At 39.6% G+C, this 16609-nt stretch overlaps 1 pseudogene; it reads right to left on the bottom strand.

The window, feature by feature from the left end:
- Window positions 1-1887: 1887 nt before the first annotated feature.
- LOC109568797 (NXPE family member 1-like) lies at window positions 1888-12702 on the bottom strand (annotated as a pseudogene).
- Window positions 12703-16609: the final 3907 nt, after the last annotated feature.

A 16609-nucleotide genomic window follows, 5' to 3' on the forward strand; every position in this document is an offset into this window, starting at 1 on the left:
ACAGACACAAAAACACGTCACCTTTATATGCAGTAAAAAGCATTCCTTTTTTAAAACCAAAGTTTACTTTTTTCAATCTTCCTTGAAAGTTGCAACTAGCAGGCTCTTCTTTAAAGATAGACATTTTCTTCAATGAAATATTCCATTTGGTTCTTTGGGAGTCGTTGGATGAGAGCCTGTAGGGGAAAATGTATTGCAAGAATACTTGATGAGTGAACTTTCATTCCATCAAATCATGCTGTTGTCAATGTCTTGTCTAATCACCTAATGCTACTGTGAGGGAAACTACTGGTTGTTGTATGTGGCACTTCTGTTAGGTCATCTTCCAAATTTTTATGTTTAGCTCTTTTTTTTAAATAAGGAGAACATTTCTTAAATGAGAAATTTTTAAAACAGAGAATATTTCTTAAAGTGAAAGAAACAGAAAAAATAACCAGAACAGTTCTGTTCTTTCTGACACAAACTGCCACTACACCATTGAACAGAAGCAGTGACAGGCATTCAGGTTTTCTTCCTGATATTAGTAAGAAGTTTATTATATTTCATTCATTAAATGATATTTGTTACAGTCTTCCGATAGGTAAACTTTCTCAAGTTATGGGAGCTCTCTTCTCTCCCAAGTTTGTTTCTTTTCTCCTCCAAAGATGTTGTGTTCAAGTCTATCAAGATTTTTGTTTTAAACTAGGTGTTGGCAAACTGTGGCCTAGAGGTCAAGTGTAGTTCACCCCTCTTTTTGTAGGGCCCATCAGCTAAAAGTGGACTTTGCACTTTTTAATCATTGGCCAAAAAGGTCCAAAGAAGAGTGAAACTATATGAAATTCAAAATTCCACGTCCATAAATGAGGTTTTATTGGAACAGCCAGATCTTTCATTCATGTGTTGTCTTGGCCGTTTTCAGGCTACCATGGGAGCACTGAGCAACTCTGACGGAGGAAAATGGCCAGCAAAGCCTAAAACATTTGTCTTCCAGCCCATCTAACTTTCAAACAGTTTCGATGATTCCTGTTTTAGATCATCATTATGATCATGTTTATTCTCTTTTGCTCTACTGAAATATCAAATAGGATGCTTTCAGCCACAAGTAATAGAAATCGTGATTCAAAGGGCTTATTTAAAAAAAAAAAAAAAAAAACTAATTTTTTAATTTATTTGGCTGCCCCAGGTCTTAGTTGCAGCATGTGGGATCTTCTAGTTTTGTTACAGCATGCAAACTCTTTTGCTGTAGCATGTGGGATCTAGTTCCCCGAACAGGGATCAAACCCACCTCCCTTCATTGGGAACATGTAGTTTTAGCCCCTGGACCACCAGGGAAGTCCCAAACCAAACTTAGCTAAACAGTAAAAGCATTTACACGTAGACAAGCTCTGGACACAGTATAATCATTCTTCACATCTGATTCTCTCACTTTTGTATCTTATATTGGTTGTCTTTGTTCTTAAGTGTCCTGCTTGCCCAGATGGAATCTTTTAAATTTGATTTTCTTAGTCCCTAAAATAAGTAAAACTTTGCTGATGATACAACTAGGATGATTTGTAGAGACTGGTCTGTAGGGATTTTGTAAACTGCTTTAGCAAATAGAGTTTGAACACATGCTAATTTGCTTTTCAATCACATGGTCACGTGTGTGGTTACTCTGGGTGCCATATGCAAAGATCATGGCTCAGGTATCAATGATACCTACACTGAGACTTAAAAATGTCCTTCATGGTAAGATGTTGAATGTCACCCTAGAAGTCTCCACCTCTCTGTGTCAACGTGTATCTCCCTGATGTTCTCTTTCTTAAAGAGTCATTTTAGTGACTGAGCCTCTTAGGAGTAGTCATTCTGTAGCTTTTCTGACCCTGATGACCTGAGAATGAAAATGTCAAAGGGGAAGGGTCTGAAATGCTAGCCAAGTGTGATGATGATGGCTGACATTTGGTCAGTTGTCTGGGGGATATAATCTACATCTATCAGAGAGTAGGAAAATCATAAAAGAGGACCTGAATTTTCCCCACTAATGCCTAGTCTTTCTGCATCCAGAAGGAATTGTTTCTTAAAAACTTTAGTTCCATGAAGATAAAAAATTTTAGTGCTGATAAAAAATAAATAAACCTTGGGACTTCCCTGGTGGTCCAGTGGCTAAGACTACATGTTCCTAATGCAGGGTGCCCGGGTTTGATCCCTGGTCAAAGAACTAGATCCCACATGCTGAAACTAAGACCTGGTACAGTTAAATAAATAAATAAATAATAAATAACCCCTTTAACTGGAAGGAAATGATGAATATTTCTAAAAAGAATCAGTTCAGTTCAGTCACTCAGTCATGTCTGACTCTCTGTGACTCCATGCACTGCAGCACGCCAGGCTTCCCTGTCCATCACCAGCTCCCAGAGCTTGCTCAAACTCATGTCCATTGAGTCAGTGATGCCATCCAACCATCTCTGTCATTCCCTTCTCCTACCTTCAATCTTGCCCAGCATCAGGGTCTTTTCCAATGAGTCAATTCTTTGCATCAGGTGGCCAAAGTATTAGAGCTTCAGCTTCAGCATCAATGAATATTGAGGACTGATTACCTTCACGATTGACCAGTTTGATCTCCTTGCAGTCCAAGGAAATCTCAAGAGTCTTCTCCAACATCTCAGCTCAAAAGCATCAATTCTTCAGTGCTCAACATTTTCTTTGGTCCACCTCTCACATCCATACACAGCTACTGGAAAAACCATAGCTTTGAGTAGATGGACCTTTGTCGGCAAAGTAGTATCTCTAGTTTTTAATATGCTGTCTAGGTTGGTCATAGCTTTTCTTCCAAGGAGCAAGTGTCTTTTACTTTCATGGCTGCAGTCACCATCTGCAGTGATTTTGGAGCCCAAGAAAATAAAATCTGTCACTGTTTCCATTGTTTGCCCATCTATTTCCCATGAAGTGATGGGACCAGATGCCATGATCTTAGTTTTCTGAATGTCAAGTTTTAAGCCAGCTTTTTCACTCTTCTCTTTCACTTTCATCAAGAGGCTCTTTAGTTCCTCTTCACTTCCTGCCCAGGGTGGTGTCATCTACATATCTGAGATTATTGATATTTCTCCTGGCAATCTTGATTCCAGCTTGAGCTTCATCCAGTCTGGCATTTAGCATGATGCACTCTGCATATAAGTTAAATAAGCAGGGTGACAATATATAGCCTTGACGTACTCCTTTACCAATTTTGAACCAGTCCATTTTTCCATGTCTGGTTCTAACTGTTGCTTTTTGTTCTGCATTCAGATTTCTCAGGAGGCAGGTTAGATGGGCTGGTATTCCCATCTCTTTAAGAATTTTCCAGTTTGTTTTAATCTACACGGATGAAGCATTTACCGTAGTCAATGAAGCAGAAATAGATGTTATTTTGTAATTATCTTGTTTTTTCGATGATCCAACGGATGTTGGCAATATGATCTCTGGTTCCTCTGCCTTTTCTAAATCCAGCTTGAACATCTGGAAGTTCACAGTTCATGTACTGTTGAAGCCTGGCTTGGAGAATTTTGAGCATGACTTTGCTACTGTGTGAGATGAGTGCAATTGTGCGGCAGTTTGAACATTCTTTGGCATTGCCTTTCTTTAGGATTGGAATGAAAACTGATCTTTTCCAGTCCTGTGATCACTGCTGGGTTTTGCAGATTTGCTGGCATATTGACTGCAGCATTTTCACAGCATTATCTTTTAGGATTTAAAATAGCTCAAATGGCATTCCATCACCTCCACTAGCTTTGTTTGTAGTGATGCTTCCTAAGGCCCAGTTGACTTCACATTCCAGAATGTCTGGCTTTAGGTGAGTGATCACACCATCATGGTTATCTGGGTCATGAAAGATGTTTTTTGTATAGTTCTTCTGTGTATTCTTGCCACCTCTTCTTAATATCTTCTGCTTCTGATAGGCCCATGCCATTTCTGTCCTTTATTGAGCCCATCTTTGCATGAAATGTTCCTTTGGTATCTCTGATTTTCTTGAAGAGATCTCTAGTCTTTCCCATTCTGTTGTTTTCCTCTATTTCTTTGCATTGATCACTGAGGAAGGCTTTCTTATCTCTCCTTGCTATTCTTTGGAACTCTGCATTCAGATGGGTTTGTATTTCCTTTTTTCTGTTGCCTTTCACTTCTTTTTTTTTTCTCAGCTATTTGTAAGCTCCTCAGACAACCATTGTGCCTTCTTGCATTTCGTATTCTAAAAAGTATATCCTATCATTTTAAAGGTTCAACCATCAAGATTATTTCTTACTGGATCTTCCCTAGGGTCTGGGGTAGACTACCTGTTTGTATGTGTGAAGTATCAATCAAAATGTAGAGTTTTCATTGGAATTTATAAATAAGAGCAGCATTTCTCATGAAAGAGGGAATACAATATATTTTAAATTAAAAGCCTCAAATCTAAAAGTGAAGTTGAAAAGAAAACAGTCAAAAGGAGAGAGTAGAGACCTCATTAAAGATATTTTAAAATCAGCCTAAATTTCTATAAGAATATAAAATAATTACATGCTTTTTTACAACTTGGAGTTAAGTAGTGCAGTTATTGCCCCAGTATAGTCTCCCAGGAGGTAAATGAGTTTTCCTTTCAAGCAGTCATTTATGTTAATTGTATTAACTGAATCTGGTTGTGAAATGTAATCCACTTCCTTCTAAAGTATAACCACCAGGGACGGGAGTCTTCATTCCAGCTTAACATTTCTCTTTTACCTTTTCACTCTGTGGTAACAGACAAACTGGTGGTAGGTGATTCCACTGGGATAAGTTAAATATCCAGACTTCTCTCTTCTGCTGACTCCTACTTCCTAATTCCTCCCTTTCGAGTACTATCCTTTGATCATTCGATTTGTTTTAGACCCTTCTCCTCTGTCTTTCTTTTAAGAGATTCTGAGTCATCTTGACTCCTTCCTGGTCATTTTCTCCCAAATCTGGTTATTAGCTGAGTCCTGAGGTTCTGTCATTTCTTTGGCATCTTTGCTGATGCTGTGCTGACATAGACCTTGGTTTCTAACCTGAGTATCACTCGTCTGACAGTTGGTGTCCTTGTATCAAATCACTTACCCTTGTTTTATTAATGAAGCAATAATTTTATTTTTTCTATGAGCATTTTTATAGGAATTTTTTAAAATTTAAAAAATAGCTTAAAAATAGCACATCTACATTTTAAAAACTTGAAGAAGTTTAAAATCTAATTGAATTCATGTTTTAAAGTAAGATTTTGCTAAAAGTGACATGCAGCAGCCAGTACAAACTAATATTCTGAGATTTTTTTCAATGAGTTCCACTAGAATCACAACTCTCTTGGCACGAGGTCTTCCTTCCAAGGTGTATCAGGTAGCAGGCACCATGATTTTTGCTTTGAGGTAAATTTAATCATCAAATTCCTCACCTGTCAAGCTTCCTTGCCACTCGCTATATCACTCTCCTACCGTTAGACTAATGCATTGTATTTTGGTCTGGTTACATTAGCACTTCTGTACTCATATCACATTCTGTATTAGGTAGGAAGAAAATAATGATGACCAAAAAATGCAAATGTATTTATCTCTCACATAACAGTCATAGGGTGAGCAAGCCAGGGCTAATATGATGTTACGTGGTGTCAGGGATTCCAATTCCTTCTATATGCTTGTTCAGCTGTTCTTTTTTTTAAAGAGGGGCTAGTGTGATGCTCTTAATTTTATTATTTCTGGAATAGCTCTTCCATGATGACCTGGAGGATTGTTAAGTCCTGGTCATTTTGGTCTGTTAAAGAGAGTTTTCATAATCCTATAATTATGTTGGAATTTCCATGTGACAGGGTTGGGCTTCTGTGATGTTTGACAGCATCACATCCTGGATAGTTGAATATTCTGACCCTGGAAACTTAACATCGCTACCCCCATCCTAATAATGCACTGCTATCCTTTGGTGAGGATACAGTCTTTGAGTTTATTATTATTATAAACCATATCTTGTATAATAGTAATGTGTCAGGATATTCATTTTGCTAGGTGTCAGAGGAAGTGCTCTGCAGGACCCTTTCGAATGTAAAATAAATCTCATATGATTGGTCTTACATGTTTATTTTACTTGATCATTTTAGAGTAGTGAAAGTGTTAGTTGCTCAGTCGTGTCTGATATTTTGCGACCCCATGGACTGTAGCCCGCCAGGTTTCTCTGTCCGTGGGATTCTCCAGGCAAGGATACTGGAGTGGGTTGCCATTCCCTTCTCCAGGGGATCTTCCCAACCTAGGGATTGAAACCGGGTTTCCTGCATTGCAGGCAGATTCTTTACCATCTGAGCCACCAGGGAAGTCCTAATTTTAATTTTTATTTAAAAATTAAAAAAAAAAAACAATTTTGGTTGCACTACATAGCCTGTGGGGTCTTAGCTCCCCAAGCAGAGATTGAACCAATGCCCCCTGCACCAGAAGCTCAGAGTCCTAACCACTGGACCGCCAGGGAAGTCCTAGGCTTGAGTATTTTAAACAGTATGTTAATAATGTTATTAAGATTCCACTGTATCTATTGATTAGTTTAGAGATTGCAGAAAGCAAACTAATGATTCCCCAAAGGTTTCTTTATAATCCCTGGGGCCTGTGAATCTGTTACCTTCCATGACAAGGGGGCTTTCCAGACATGATTAAGGGAATGGATATTGAGATGGGAGATATCCTGGATTATCTGGGTGGGACCAATCTAAATCACCTTAGTTCTCAAAAGTGGAAGAGGGAGGCAGAGGAATGGTTCAGAAAGATGCGGTGTGATGACTTGACCCATCATTGCAGCTTTGAAAACAGGAGGAAGGGGGCTTTGACGAATGTGGGCAGTTCTAGAAGCCTGAAAAGGCAAAGAAACAGATGCTCCTCCAGAGCCTTCAGAAAGGAATTTGGCCCCTGCCACACGTTGGTTTTAGCTCATTAAGACAGAGGTTGAACTACTGAGCCACAGAACTGCAAGATGATCCACTTGTTGTTCAAGCCACTCTGTTTCAGCAACAATAAGAAAATATTAAAGAGATAGTTGACCTTTTTTCAATATTAAGTCATCCCACCCAGAAACAATAGTATTTTTTCTTCTGTTTATATAAATTTTATTTTATATCACATGTAACTTTTTAAATTGTCTTTCTATAGATCATGCACATCTTGTTAAATTGTGAATTTGCTCTTTAGAGCACAAAGTGGATTGCATCACTCTCTTCCTTTAATTGGCTTTTGTAGCTTTCAAAAACTTACTGAATAAACACTAAAATCCTCAGTTTCATACTCGAGAGCCTCCATAATTTAGTTTCTTCCTCTTCTTAGCCTCATTCTTCCCTGCATTCCACCAATTGCTCTCACTCCTTTGGACCGGTGAACAAAGTTCATGATAATTTTGTTCCTGATTAGAGTTATCAGATAAAAATACAGAATACTAAATTAAATTTGAATGATTTCTAATGAGCAATAATTTTTTAGTATCAGTAGTTCCCATGCAATATTTTCCCTTTATCTCATGTAATATGCATAGGCAATTAGAAATTACCGAAATTGAACTGATACTTTGTACTATTGTTTGCTAAACCTGGCAACCTTATTCATGATCTTTATGAGTTTTCTCTTTCACTCCATTCCCTGTCTACAGATATCCTTAGGGGCTAAGTCAAATACCACCTTATCATAAGCCCTTCTGCATTTTTACTTCCTTCATAGAATTGGTAGGTTAAATGTCTTTCAAATTGCAACCGTGCTGAACATTTATTTTTCTCCATTTGCCCTTAATGCCTCATATCTGTTAGAATCTCAATAAACATTTGCTGAATAAATGAATAAATATTAGGCAATAAATCAGTTGAAGTAAATCTCAAAATGATTGTTATTGGTAAACTCATAGGCTTTAAAGAAAGTTCTATTAAAGCTAAGTATAAACATTGTTCTTTCCTAAGTAACGTGGCTTTGTGTTTGCCACTAAAACACATTTAATGAAATGGAAAACACCATATAAAACTTTTAAGTGCATCTACTAAAGGTTAGGAAGTTATGCCTACAGAGAATTAGGCTAACTAAATCAAAATGTTCCTACTCTAAAGCTGTTGGTATCCATCAAAGATTTGCCCAGAATGTTCCCCATATAGAATCATTGACTCTAGGAGATACACTCCTGGGTTTAAATCTGGAGATAGGCTATGAATCCTTTCCCCTTTGGAAAAAATTGAGATGAAACCTGTTATCAAAGGATCTTGAAATAATTTCCTGGAATTGATTTTTCTCTTTAAAATTCAAGGTGATTGACCTCAGAGACCCCCTGCTAGGAATTGTGCCCTCGGAAAATCCTGATTGCTAGGGTTGATGCTGATGAAGTTTGCTCTGCATCAGAATGTCTCTTAGAAGACACATGCTACACACCACCTACCACAGGACAAAGCAAACTTACTGTCACATCAGGAGGGATCAATGTGGTTAAGCTGTATCATTATTTCAGCTCCACACTGGACCTTCACAGGACAACCAATGACTGTTCACACAATATAGGTAATGGAAGCTGCTTGCTTGTGAGTGAAGGATAATTTAAAATTTTCTAGAACTGGAAAGTATTATCATTGTAAATTTTGCATCTATTGGGCATTTTTTTTTTTTTTGGTGTGTGTATGAATTGGGATTGTGTGTGTGTGTGTGTGTATCCACTGTATATGCTTTAGGGAAAATACCTTTCTGAGAGAGCCTTGAGTTTAGGGCAGCTCTGCTGTTCTGTCACATGGATGGATTCATGGTGTCTGGAATTTTAGATTCAAAGTATTTATCTAACCTGCAAGTTCTCTGCTCTTTTGCTACTTTTGCATCACTTATTCAAGTTCATATAATATTTTTCTTAGATTACTATAAGCCACTAGCCAGATTGTCTCTGTTTTATTCCATCTAAATTCTTCAACACAACCGCCAGAGTATCCTTTTGAACTGCAAATGCAACTTCATTACTGCTTAAAATCCTTTATTTTAAAGTCCTTTATTTAAAATTCCCCTCACGAAGGAGTTCAGGCTCCTCAACATGGCATGAAGGCCTCTTATCACAGGGTTCTCTATATATGTTATTTTTTATGTTTACCTTTCATTTTCTTCTAGAAACTTGCTTTCTGAGGATTGTAAGCTTCCTCAAGGAAGGTAATGCATTTGCTTGATCCACTGCTGTGTCCCTAATACCTCTCAAAGAGCTGGCAGCAAGTCCTGCTTAGTCTGTGGGCATGCTAAGTCGCTTCAGTCGTGTCCTACTCATTGCAACCTTATGGTCTGGAGCCTGCCAGGCTCCTCTGTCCATGGGATTCTCCAGGCAAGAATACTGGAGTGGGTTGCCATGCCTTCTCCAGGGCATCTTCCCAACCCCATGTCTCTTATGTCTCCTTCATTGACAAGCAGGTTCTTTACCACTAATGCCACCTGGGAAACCCTGCTCAGTCTGATGCATGAATAAATATATATTGCATTTCTTTCCTCCGGTTGATGAAAGGTGTCCTGACTCTTCCTGCTTCAAAGCTCTTATCTTCCCTTTGATTCACTGTTTGTTCCAATCCTGTGTAGGTAAGTGGTAGCAGGCAGAAAGGGAACATGGTTGAATGGGGACCCAGGAGTACAGCAGATATAAGTGGTACCCGATTTGGTGCTATGGATGTCTCATCAGGTTCATTCTAGAGAAAGGAAGGGATCAGCACATTTTCATCCTTCCTGGGACCCAGGCATAAGGACAATTAGTGGACAGGAGGAGATCTGGTGAGGTGTACCATCAGAGATCAAAGGGAAAGAGCAGAAACCCAACTGTGCTTTTACTTGTTTCAGAAGAGAATCAAGGACTATGGATCAGGAGCCAACATTTGGATAACTGTGTAAGATCTGGAATGCATGTTTTTTCTCCATGTTTGCTATCCACACTTTACTTCCTCTTGACATATTTTTTTGGAAACTTAAGGGAAAAGAACTCGAAGCTTGACTTTGAAAACTGCTATGATTCTACTCAATACTCTGTAATGACCTATATGTGAAAAGAATCTTAAAAAGAGTATATATATATATATATGATTCACTTTGCTGTACATTTGAAATTAACACAACATTGTAAATCAACTATACACCAACAAAATTTAAAAATTAAAATTAAAAAAATAAAACTGCTTAGAAAGGGGCTGCTGCTGGGAACCTAGCATTCCACTCTGTGGCCAAGCTTAGAGAAAGTGAATCCATGGGGAAAAAATGGATCCCTAAGGGAAAAAAAGAGTAGAAAGGGAAAGGGAAATGGATTGAGCCCTCAAGACTTAATAGTAAAGTAGCAAAACAGCAAAAGAGTCTGAAACTGATAGGTGGTCTCAGGGATTGGCCCCCAGGTTCTGGGGTTTGTGGTGGCATATAAGTTACACTTTGCAAATTCCAAAGTGGCTCAGGAAGTATTTTGCTGCTTAGTGTAAAGCTGGCAGACCAGGAAGTGAACATCTGTTTGTTAGCAAGGGGAGAGAGCTTTGGCATTGACGTTGCTGTGATTGATATGAGAAACATGCTTACACCCCAGTGTAAGCTGAGGCCTGCTCAACTTGTGGTTTCTGAGAATTGCTAGATCACAACTCAGGGAATATGAAGGACTCCTCCAACCAGAGACCTGAGAATAGCTGACAATACCTGATCTTGAGATCAATTTGAGATGGGTTTTGCAGGTGGCCCCAGTGGTAAAGAATCCATCTGCCAATGCAGGAGACTCAGGAGATGCAGGTTTGATCCCTGGGTTGGGAAGATCCCCTAGAGAAAGAACCAGCAACTCACACCATTATTCTTGACTAGAGAATCCCATGGGGAGTGGAGCCTGGTGGGCTACAGCCCATGGGGTCAAAAAGGAGTTGGCTTTGACTGAGTGAGCACACATATCGTAGGAAGAAGTTGAATTTTTGGAAACATGACTCAAGCTACAGTGTGAACAGTGGATTAGAGACGGTAAGAGAGGCAGAAAGGAAGCTATGACAAGTAATCTAGATGAGCTAATGATGACCTGAACACAGGTAAGAACACTAGGCATGGAGAGAAATGGGTAAATGCGAGATACTTAAGAGGTAGTCTACAGAAAATGATATGAGATGAAGCATAGATGTCATACACTTATCAAGGAGAACTTGTCCAGTATAAAATCTATTAACACATAGCAGAATACTTCTCCACTAAACATATTTTGTAAAACCTAGGTCTACAGTAAAAGAGATGACTAGATCTGAGATTACCATAGGGCATGATGGAAAAGGACATATATAATACACAATTCCACCTTGGGCAGTCCTTTTTTTATTGAACATCTGAGTGAGAATGCCAACCTTGGTGGGGGGAGTCATGAGTAGGGGGCTCAGGAAGACACCACATACCTAGCCAGACCTTGAGTAGCAGAGGCATCTGAGAGGGTCATGCCCATTATTAATTGAGGTGGGCAATGTAGTTTGCTCTTTGGAAGAAAAGCTATGACCAACCTAGACAGCATGTTAAAAAACAGACACATTACTTTACCAACAGAGGTCATCTAGTCAAAGCTATGGTTTTTCTAGTAGTCATGTATGGATGTGAGGGTTGGACTGTAATGAAAACTGAGTGCCAAAGAATTGATACTTATGAACTGTGGTGCTGGAGAAGACTCTTGAGAGTCCCTTGGACTGCAAGGAGATCTAACCAGTCCATCCTAAAGGAAATCAGTCATGAATATTCATTGGAAGGACTGATGCTGAAGCTGAAATTCCAACACTTTGGCCACCTGATGTGAAGAACTGACTCACTGGAAAAGGCCCTGATGCTGGAAAGACTGAAGGCAGGAGGAGAAGGGGACAACAGAGGATGAGATGGTTGGATGGCATCATCGACTCAGACGTGAGTTTGAGCAAGCTCCGGGAGTTGGTGATGGACAGGGAATCCTGGTGTGCCGCCGTCCCTGGTGTCACAAAGAGTCGGATACTACTGAGTGACTGAACTGAAGTGTATGTAGCGGTGCCTGTTGTCACCTCTCAGGTATCTAAAGGTATACTTACCTGTGAAAAATGGGTTTTCTTCCTTGACAGTAAGAAAAGAAATTTCTCAATTACTGGTGGTCATACTAGTCAGGACCTCACAGGGTACATGTTAAGGCCTCAGACAGTAGAAGGCTTCTCTCAAGTGTCACAGTTCAGCACTTGGGCTTAGAGTTAGGCCACATTCAAGGAAGGTATGGGTGGGGCTATTAACAGCCCTGCCTTTGAAAATAACCCTGTCACAGTCTTGGTTCCTGGCCCTCCAGAGAGCCAAGACCACTGGAGTGGATGAGCAGGAGAGACAGGGACACCTGGCCCTCCCAGAACAGAATGAAGCTCACAAGGTAGGTGAAGTCCCTCACCTTTCCTGAAGCACCTGCCTCCAGGCCTGGGGAGGACATCCTGGCCCTGAGGAAATCCCCACTATATTCTTTCCTTCATCCCAGATGGTCCCTCATCTCCAGCAGGACGTCCAGCCGGTCCCCCTGGCAGTATGTGTCCCGAGGGCTGAGGACGGTGGCTCTGCTGTGTGTGGTGCTGGTGGTGGAGCTCACGTTGGTGAAGGGTCTGGGTGGGACCAGCTGGTCTAGTTTCTCCATGATCCTCTTTATCCTCAGCTCAGTCTCTGTTCATGACTTTAACAGGCTTGCTGGTATTTTAGGGTCTGGGGAATTTGTGGAGCTGTTCCAGGGCTTCCCTGGTGGTTCAGATGGTAAAGAATCTGTCTGCAATGCAGGAGACATGGGTTCGATCCCTGGGTCAGGAAGATCCCCTGAAGAAGGGCATGGAAACCAACTCCATTATTCTTGCCTGGAGAATTCCATGGACAAAGGAGCATGGTGGCTGAAGTCCATGGGGTTGCAAAGAGTTGGACATGACTAAGCAACTCACACTTTCACTCCAGTAGTGGAGGGAAATGGCTAAGTTAGAGTGGACCAAAACTGAAATGGCAAGGAATGTGACATACTCTGAAATGAACCCATCCAAATCATTTTTACTTATTATGTATTTGAATATTTATATACATATTATCATCAGTTTTAAACTCTGGCAATTTTAAATAAGACATAAACATTTATCTTTAACCTCATTGTTTTAGAGAATGCCTCAACAGTTTTAGATAAATATATTAAATCCAAAATACAGCACTCAGAGAACACTTATGAGTAATGAATTGATTATACTGCATTTGCTCTTCCTCTTCTTAGACATCTTATCACCAGTCATCATTACTATCTGTTAGTTCTACTTATATATATATCTTTTCAGTTCAGTTCAGTTCAGTTCAGTTGCTCAGTCATGTCTGACTCTTTGCGACACCATGAATCGCAGCACACCAGGCCTCTCTGTCCATCACCAACTCCTGGAGTTTACTCAAACTCACATCCATCAAGCCAGCAATGCCATCCAGCCATCTCATCCTCTGTCATCCCCTTCTCCTCCTGCCCCCAGTCCCTCCCAGCATCAGGGTCTTTTCCACTGAGTCAACTCTTTGCATGAGGTGGCCAAAGTATTGGAGTTTCAGCTTTAGCATCAGTCCTTCCAATGAACACCCAGGACTGATCTCCTTTAGGATGGACTGGTTGGATCTCCTTGCAGTCCAAGGGACTCTCAAGAGTCTTCTCCAACACCATGGTTCAAAAGCATCAATTCTTCAGCGCTCAGCTTTCTTCACAGTCCAACTCTCACATCCATACAAGATCACTGGAAAAACCATAGCCTTGACTAGACCGACCTTTGTCAGCAAAGCAATGTCTCTGCTTTTGAATATGCTATCTAGGTTGGTTATAATTTTCCTTCCAAGGAGTAAGCGTCTTTTAATTTCATGGCTGCGATCACCACCTGTAGTGATTTTACCTACCTGTAATTGTATTATAGTTCAAGTTACCAACATTTATTGCCTGAATTGTAGTAGTCATCCCAAGGGTCAGGGCTTCCATCTTGCTTTCTCTCCAATTAATTTTCTCCATTGTTACTAAATCAGTCCTTCTCTAGCAAGCAAGATTCTACTCATGTCCTTCCCTGCTGAAACCCTTTCAATGGCTTCTCATTACTCTTGAGGTAAAGTTCAGTCTTAATATGGCTTTATTCTATGGCCTCTGTTTTAACTCTCTTGTTCCTGACATTCCTTTTCTGCATTTTACATTTTCATGAGTAACTGTTTGTATTTTTCAGGAAGTGACCTTCCTTTCCTTCAGCTCTTGGTTTTTACTAATATGATTTCCTCTTCTGGGATGACTTACCATCTACAGATTTTTCCCCAAGCCATCTAAACATCTGTCAACTTCTTACTGAGAAATCATTAGAAGCTTAGAGGTTCCTTTTTATCCTTTTCACACTAGACCATGTTTTTATAGGTACTCAAATTCAGTGATTTCTAAATCCTGTTGATGGTCAGAGGTGCCTGCAAACTTCAAAAAATATGGATTCTCAAGCTGCAGCCCAGACAAACTGAATCATAATTACCAGATGCCTTGTCCAGGAGCTTGTTTTTGTTTTCAAAAGCCTCACTTGCAATCAAGTCCGATAAGTATGAGAACAATGGTTATAGACTGGTGGTTGTCAACCCTCTTGTACTTTGGAACACACATAAAGCTTAAACAAACAAAAAAATAGGTGCACTGCGCCCCAGCATCAATCAATCAAGCCCTTGTGGTTTGTACAAAGCAATAGAGTAAACCAAAATAGAGCAAAAGAGACAAGAAAATGAGATAAAATTAAAAATAAAGATTAATAGAGCCCAAGTTCCTTTCAAGGTCAGGAATAAGACAAACATGTTTGCCACCTTAAAAGTTCTGAACACTAAAACAAAATGAAACAAACAATTAAGTGTATGAGAATTGTAAGGAAAGAAGCAAGCTGTCTTATTTTTCATTTTTCTTCTCTTTTTCATTTTATTTTTTGCAGATGTTGTTATTGTCCACCAAAAAATCCCCACCAGAGTTAGCAAATTATTAGTATTAAAAGAATGAACAAGGAGCTGGATACAAAATAAACTTGTAAAAATAGCATTTGTCTGTAACAGTGATAATCATCAGAAAATACAATAGAAGATTATCTCTGACTGTGATGAAGGCATTTTGAAAACTCTTTTGAAGAACATTTTTAAAGACCTTGAGTGAAAAACTTTAACATTTTTAAAAGTATTAGAGCTTAATATTATACATTTATTAATTTTCCCACAAATAATTTAATATTCTATGTATTTCTTTTCAATTGAATTATAATTGATTTATAATATTGTATTAGTTTCAGGTGTACAGTAAAATGATTAGGTTATATCCATATATATATATATTTCTGATTATTTTCCACTATAGGTTATTACATTATATTGAATAATGTTCCATATGCTATACAATGGGGCCTCCCCAGTGGCTCAGTGGGTAAAGAATCCACCAGCAATGCAGGAGACACAGGAGAGACGGGTTCAGTCCCTGGACTGGGAAGACCCTTGGAGGAGGAAATGGCAATCCACTCCAGTATTCTTGCACAGGAAATCCCATGGCCAGAGGAGCCTGGCAGGCAATATATAGTCCATGGAACTACAAAGAGTCAGACACAACTGAGCACATGGCATGCGCATTAAATCTTTGTGGCTTATCTACGTGATCTATATCTGTTAACACCATACTTCTAATTTATCCCTCCCTCCATCCCTCTTTCCCTTTTGGTAACCATAAGTGTGTGTTCTATAATATGTCTGTAAGTCTGTTTCTGTTTTGTGTATAGATTTGCTTGTATTATTTTTTAGATACTACATATAAGTGGGATCATATAAATTTGTCGTTATCTGACTTCACTAAGCATAATAATCTCTAGGTCCATTCATGTTGCTGCAAGTGACAATATTTCCTTCTTTTTTATGGACGCTTACTCCTTAGAAGGAAAGTTATGACCAACCTAGATAGCATATTCAAAAGCAGAGACATTACTTTGCCAACAAAGGTCCATCTAGTCAAGGCTATGGTTTTTCCAGTGGTCATGTATGGATGTGAAAGTTGGACTGTGAAGAAAGCGCCGAAGAATTGATGCTTTTGAACTGTGGTGTTGGAGAAGACTCTTGAGAGTCCCTTGGACTGCAAGGAGATCCAACCAGTCCATCCTAAAGGAGATCAGTCCTGGGTGTTCATTGGAAGGACTGATGCTAAAGCTGAAACTCCAGTACTTTGGCCACCTCATGCAAAGAGTTGACTCACTGGAAAAGACTCTGATGCTTGGAGGGATTGGGGACAGGAGGAGAAGGGGACAACAGAGGATGAGATGGCTGGAAGGCATCACCGACTCGATGGACATGAGTTTGGGTGAACTCTGGGAATTGGTGATGGACAGGGAGGTCTGGCGTGCTGCGATTCATGGGGTCGCAAAGAGTTGGACATAACTGAGCGACTGAACTGAATTGAACTGAATACTCTATTGTGTACTTATATTCCACCTCTTCTTAACCCATTCATCTGCTGATGGGTGCTTGGTTTATTTCTGTGTTTTGACTATTGTAAATAGTGCTGCTATGAACATTTTCTAATTAGAATTTTCTCAAGATATATGCCCAAGAGGGAAGTTGCTGGATTGTATGGTAACACTATATTAAATTTTTAAGGAACCTCCATACTATTTTTCATAGTGGATACACCAATTTACATCACCACT

The sequence above is a fragment of the Bos indicus genome, chromosome 15 (genome assembly GCF_029378745.1).
Source record: "Bos indicus isolate NIAB-ARS_2022 breed Sahiwal x Tharparkar chromosome 15, NIAB-ARS_B.indTharparkar_mat_pri_1.0, whole genome shotgun sequence".
Lineage (NCBI taxonomy): Eukaryota > Metazoa > Chordata > Mammalia > Artiodactyla > Bovidae > Bos > Bos indicus.